The sequence below is a fragment of the Hibiscus syriacus genome, unplaced genomic scaffold, assembly GCF_006381635.1.
Source record: "Hibiscus syriacus cultivar Baekdansim isolate YM2019G1 unplaced genomic scaffold, ASM638163v2 tig00019022_pilon, whole genome shotgun sequence".
Taxonomy (NCBI): Eukaryota; Viridiplantae; Streptophyta; class Magnoliopsida; order Malvales; family Malvaceae; genus Hibiscus; species Hibiscus syriacus.
This window is the reverse complement of record NW_024062460.1, coordinates 31,934-39,183: the sequence shown is the minus strand read 5'-3', so window position 1 is coordinate 39,183 and position 7,250 is coordinate 31,934.

The window sequence follows — 7,250 nt, the reverse complement described above, 5'->3', positions numbered from 1 at the left end:
TTGGCTTGACCTTATAACACCGTTCACCAATACAACACATAGTCGATCGATAAGAGTGTTACACGAAATTAATAAAGTGGTTGACAAAAAATTTTCTTTCAAATCACGAAGGAAAAACATTTATTAATCACTATTTGTGATAAAATAGGCAATAATATTCATACAAAACATTTTACAGTTACTAGCTCTCAAATATACATTTCAAAATGTACAAGCTATAATTTAAAATAAGTTACGACTCGACATATAAAATAAAAGTTATAAATATACATGTCCTCTAAGAACAAAGAAAGACGTACTCTGCTTCGAAAATCTAAGTCTGGATCTACTCAACACAAACATTCTTCAAGTGCTCCACCAAAGAATCTGTGTAAAGAAATTAATTTCAAATACTGAGCTAACTAGCCTAGTACCACACTAACAACTAAAATATACTAACATAGGTTATAACATACTCAAATAAATGATAAAAAGGTATATTGAATCCATTTAATCTATATCATTAGTGAGTATCCTTGTGATACCCACTTTATACGATATAGTAGATATCATGGTGTGGCTATGGGATCTCTGTATCTCAGAGCACACACACACCCCCTCTAGTCTACCGAGGATGTGGCCCCCAAAATAATTGCATCGGACACCAAACCCTCAACTAGCCCACCCCTTGTAAGTGTCGGACCTTGCGTCCTAGCTAGTCAGTTTAAAGTACCTTGCGCACTCCCAAAGGATATTCAGATTGATTCTATACTTTTGACACTGTTAGCTTTTCTAAAAGAACTCGGGTGTTCGAAATGTTTCCCGAGTATCAAATCAGGCTAGTCTTATGTTGCCCTAATTACTTTCGTTTTTACGTTTAATTATATTTTATTATTATTATCACTTATGGTCTTATTTTAGAGTAATTAAAGCCTTTTGGGGAAACCTCATTAGCCTCTACAAAACATCTTAATTTATAGCCCAAAACAACAACTTGGCATCGATACTGGCCATTAGTATCGATACTGCCTATCGGGTATTGATACCTTACTCAAGGTATAGATAGCTCGGAACAAAATCCTCTTGTTTTAAAGAAGAAGTATCGATACTCATATGAGGAGTATTGATACTTGGACCTTGGGTATCGATACTCCCTTGAGTACCGATACCAAAATGGCATTCTAGAAAATGAGTCTCGATACCAAGCATTCCGGTCTTGATATCGAACCCTTATTATTTAGGGGTATCAATACTGCACTCACAAAATTCATAATTTTTAACTTGAACATGAACATTACCGATACCGATCCTTCCATTACCGATACCCTCTCTCGAAAATGCCTCATTTGGGCACTTAACTCAGTCACATTGATACCTAGAGGTTCCCAAATGTTCTTAGTGTCTTATGCGTTCAAGTAGGATCATAAATAGGGCATTGACATGCTTGTAACTTCAAAACATAAAATCTACCATTTATATGCTCACTAAGCTTTAATCTAAATCTTTATGCTACCAAGGACTACATATGACCCACTGAAGAGTATAGAAAAGTTGTAAGTGTGGTTACAATGTATTCTTGGCTAAATGCAAAGCCCAACTCATTCAATAGGAGCTTTATCTTTTCCCTTAGACTTTGAGCTTTCACCCACATCTTTCACTAATCAAGGATAAGATAAAAGAGTTTCTAAATTAACTATGAAATGAAAATAAGGATTAGAACGCTTATGTTCGGAATCTAACAAAAACAACCTAGAATCTTTGGTTTCTAATAAACCTATAAAAAAAACCCATTTTTTAAAACCATGGTGAAAATCTTGCAAAATGGAGGTTGGATTGAACTAGAAGGACGATGATTCAAAATCTTTCCTTGGTTTAACCAAACTAGAATTAGAGTGCTTGAACTTCTAGATTTGGAAGGGAAAGGGAAGAGAAGAAAATGGAAGGAAGAAGAAGAAAAATGGGTAAGACATTAGGGGGTTGTTCACGTAACATGCTATAAAATAAGGGAGGTTTTCAGCTTTCAAAATAAAATTAGGTAAACTATACTTTAGGTCCCAACACTTTCAAGCTCATAAAAATATCAACACCTTTCATAAATCTTTTGGGATCCAAAACGAATCTCGAGTTGACCCAAACTACTCTCCCCTCTTAATAAGAAATTTTATCCTCAAATTTTTACCTAGGTAGAAAATATGCAGATACTGGAGTTGCATGTCTTCTTCTATTTCCCAAGTGGCTTCCTCGACTCCATTATTTCTCCAAAGAACTTTTACTAAAGGAATCTTCTTGTTCCTTAATTATTTCGCTTCCCTTGATTCTAATCAGTTCCTCTTCATAGGTCATGTCGAGGCTCAACTCAACTTGCTCTAGGGGTAGGACATGTGATGGGTCTGAATTATACCTTCGAAGCATGGATACATGAAATACATTATGAATGCGCTTTATTTCTGGGGGTAAAACTAAACGGTAGGTTACCGGTCTAACTCTTTCAAGCACTTCATAAGGACCAATGAAACTTGGGGCCAACTTCCCTTTTCGTCCAAACCGAAATACTTTATTCCACTGGGACACTTTAAGAAATACTTTGTCGCCTACAACAAACTTGATTTGCTTTCACTTCAAATCCGTATAGGAATTTTGCCTATTTGATGCCTCTTTTAACTTACTCTAAATTACTCGGACCTTTTTTGTCCATTTCTTAGATCAAATATAGGTCTTCTATTTTCCCATCACTAAGCTCAGTCCAATAAAGAGGAGTCGTACACTTTCGCCTATACAAAGCTTCGCACGGGGCAATCTGGATGCTCAACTGATAGTTATTATTAGACACGAACTCCACCAAAGAAAAATGGTTTTCCCAACTGCCCTAAAAATGATAACCACACTTCTAAGCATGTCGTCAAGAACTTGAATATCTCGCTCTAACTGTCCGTCTGTCTGAGGGAGAAATGTGGTACTGAAGTGGAGCTTGGTGCCTAGAGAATCGTGAAGGACTTCCCAAAATCAAGAAGTGAATATAAGGTCTCTGTCCAAAATGATTGAGATCGGGACTCCGTGCAATCTTATTATCTCATGGATGTAGAGTTGTGGCAATCTTTCCAAGGTAAAATTCATCCTAACTAGTAAGAAGTACTCAGACTTGGTCAACTGATCCACAATCACCCATATCGTGTCATGCTTACTTCTCGTCATCAGTAACACGGTCATGAAATCCATAGTCACTCTGTCCCACTTCCAATGAGGTATCTGGACCGACGGATGTAACCCCGACGGAACTTGATGTTCCTCCTTAACTTGCTGACATACCAGACACTTCGCTCCAAACTCGGAAACATCTTTCTTCATTCCCGACCAATAATAAAATGGTCGAAGCTCTTGGTACATCTTATTACATCCTGGGTAAACCGAAAGTGGACTGTAATGAGCTTTATGAAGAATCTTGTTACGCAGGTGCTTGTTCTCAGGCACACATAAACGTCATATGAAGTAAAACACATCACCTTATTGCAAGTCGAACCCTAGTGCTTCGACTGGGTTAACTTGCTCCACACGAGCTCTAATACGACTATCTGAACTTTTCAATCTCTTGATTTCTCCTACTATTTCGGGTTACACTCGGAGCTCTGCCAATAATCCACCATCATTAGAAAGGCTCAGACGTGCTGATCGCTTGTAAATGTATATGCTAAGGCAAGTAATTTTGTGCAAGTATACACAATCGAATCAAGTAATATAGGGTAAGTGAGTTATCGTCTCCTCAGAGATTGGTCGAATATTTTTAAGCTTCACCACAACCAGAACTAGTTGTCACAAGCTAATTCCTGCAATCTTGTCAAACTAGAAAACTATTAGTAATAAAGCAAAACAAGGAAATATTGTAAAATAAAGTTGTAGAAAAGTTTGGCCGAGACAAAACAAATATGCAAAACTATCGAATTAAAATAAAGCAAAGACAAACGTTAATTCAAATATATTCAAAAAAACCTCACATATTCAGACTTTTCATAGAGCACTCATGCTAATCTTTTGTATTTACAAGCAATTATTCTAAGTCCAGAATGAATTATTATGACATGCTTAAGCTGCCCGACAAGATTACTAAGTATTCTTAGAAGGTTGTTATAGCAATACTACTCAGTGTCAACTACAACCCTTGGTTTGTCAGACTATTGTTGTAGCAATACCTCTCAGTGGAAACTATAATCGTTGTCTATCCTACTCTAGCATCTATCCCTTTTAGTCGATTGAAACCCGCTCCTTATCTCTAAGGTAGACAAGTTATAACATCACCATCCCGGATCCATTCTATTGTTCACGTAGATCTATCTTAATTCTCTCGAATCTAAAAATCAATATCTAGACAAAAGGCAATATTTCGACGCTCTTACAATATTAAGGCGTGTTTCACCTGAACCCAAGACAATCTCTCGAAGCTCTTACAGTGTCAAGGAAAAATATTCAAACAATGAACAAAATAGTAATGAGCAAAATCATAATTAATCATTCATACTGCAAAAAATAATTGTTTAGGCAAAACAAAGATTAATACCAAGTAAGATAGTTCATGGTGTTATAAAAAATTCAATCATGTATCATCGTTTTAATACAACCCCAAATACATAAAGAAATTAAGAACAAAGGAAGAACGACTCTCAAAACCAGGGGCTCTGTCGTGACAATTCTGATCAACACCGCACCTGCCCTGGAGGTCAGCCTCTCTCGAGACCTGACCGCCGCTCTGCCACAGTCTGGCTGTGGAGGACACCAAGGAAGGTCGGTTGGTAAATGGTGGGGAGGCACTACAGTTGCTTGCTCACACTTCAAGAAAAGCTCTTCTAACTTCCTTTTTTTCCTCGTTGGTGGCTTTGGCTGGGTATTTATAAAGGGAAATCTCCTAGGGTTTTACATAAATGAAGATTTCCTAGATACCTGTTATTGTCTTGTCCAGGCTAAAAAGGAAAGGCGGCTGGTTGTAGTCAGAATCTTGAGGGCTTGCTTGCATGTGAGGGAAGTCGTACAACTGGCATATGACATAGGCGATTTCTTCATATCCGCTTCAGACTTTCAAGATAAACCTTGCCTTGGCGAGATAAATCTGCTCCTTATTTTCTTTAACTTCTCTATTCCATTGGCCTTTACAAATTACGTTGTCGCGACTGAAATATTCTTCTTAAGTATATTTCTTGCACATACACAATCCACACAGACCCTTTCTCCTCAACATCATTAGTCAAACCAAATAAATCTTGCCGAAGCAAAACTTATCCACCACAAATAAATATAACCTAAATGCAACTAATATGTTGTGCATACTTTGTTTAGACAAGAAATAACTTAAGTAAAAAGACTAGAAATAAAGCCTTTTTATGGAGTTATCACGTGCCAACAACACTCTCAACTCTGACATCGACTTTCAACTCAATGCAACTGTTACAACGTTCACTTTTCCTTGGTGGTAATCGATAATGCAGTTGTAATCCTTTAACAACTCAACCCATTTACGCTGCCTCAAGTTTAATTTTTTTCTGAGTAAGCAGATACTTTAAACTCCCGTGGTCGGTGAAAATATAACATTTCTCTCAATATAGATAATGTCTCCAAATCTTAAGCGCAAAGACTACTACTTCAAGCATAGGAGAAATGGGTAGGATAATTCTGCTCATGAGGCTTAAGCTGACGAGATGCATAGACAACCACATTTCCCTCTTACATCAACATGCAACCTAGGTTGTTTAACGACGCATCACTAAACACGGTGAATTCTTTTCCCGATTTAGGCTGGGTTAAAACTAGGACTTGAGTTAAAAGGGTTTTCAACTGCTCGAAATTGCTCAATTGTTTTTCACCCCATACAAACGATACTTCCTTCTGAAGCAACTTGGTTATTGGGGCTTTTATCATCAAAAATCCCCTAACAAATCGATGATAATAGCCTGTAAGACATAAGAAACTACGTACCTCTATTATGCTCTTAGGTGGCTCCCACTGAAGTACTATACAAATCTTATGAGGGTCAACTCTAATACCATCTGCCACTATAACATACCCCAAAAATAAAACTTTAGACAACCAAAACTCGCACTTCCCAAACTTAGCAAAAACCTGATGATCTAGAAGGGTCTGAAGAACTATACGAAGGTGCTGGTCATGCTCATCCTCTGATCGCGAGTATACCAAAATATCGTATATGAAGACCACCATGAACTGGTCCAAGTAATGGTGGAAGACTTGGTTCATGAGATTTATGAATGCCACCGGGTTGTTGGTGAGTCCAAACGACATTACAGTAACACATAGTGACTATATCTTGTTCTAAACGCTGTCTTTTTTATATATGCCTCTTTTACCTTTAGCTGATAATACCCTGATATCATATATATATAAGAGAAAATACAGTCTCCTTTAAGTTGATCGAAGAGGTCGTCAATCCTAGAAAGGGGATAACAATTTTTTATTGTGAACTTGTTCAACTAACGATAGTAGATGCACATCCTCATCGACCTGTATTTTTTTTTAATAAAAAAGGAATAGCTCTCCCCAAGGAGAAATACTTAGCCGGATAAACCCTTTCTCGAGCAACTCTTGAAGTTGTGACTCAACTTCTTTAACTCTATCGATTCCATGCAGTAAGAAGCAATGAACATCATAGCAGACCCATACATTACTTCTTTGCTGAACTCTAGCCCTCGATCTGACTGTATACCCAATAACTTCTATGAAAATACGTATGAGAAATCTTTTCCGGCTCGAATGTCCTCAATCCTAGGAACTACAGCTCTAGTATCGACTATGTTATCCAAGAAGGCTTCACAGCCCTGATCCAACATTCGTTGTACCTTAAGGGTCGACATAACCTTTGCACCTTTAGTATTCTCGCCAAACATGATGATCTTAATCCCATCATCCTTTCAAAGTTTAAGTTGTCGAAGCTTGTACCTTAAACTCGTGTCATGCTCCGATAACCAATCCATACCCAAAATCAAGTCGAACTCTCTAGAAAGTTGCTCCATAAGATCGACAGGAAAAGTTTCACCTTGAATTTCAACTAGGCATGTACGATGGACTTTATCTACTAGGACATATAATCCTAGAGGGTTTGACACTCAAACTCCTATGCAGTCTCTGCTTTTTTGAGGTGACATACAAGTGAATGAAAACAGCAAAAAAAAAAAAAAAGTTTGGGGTGGGGGGTTACAACCTCTCCAGTATTTTTCTTATATCCATCCAATTTTATGTCAAACAGTTTCAAATATTCTTCCATGATCTCGGCA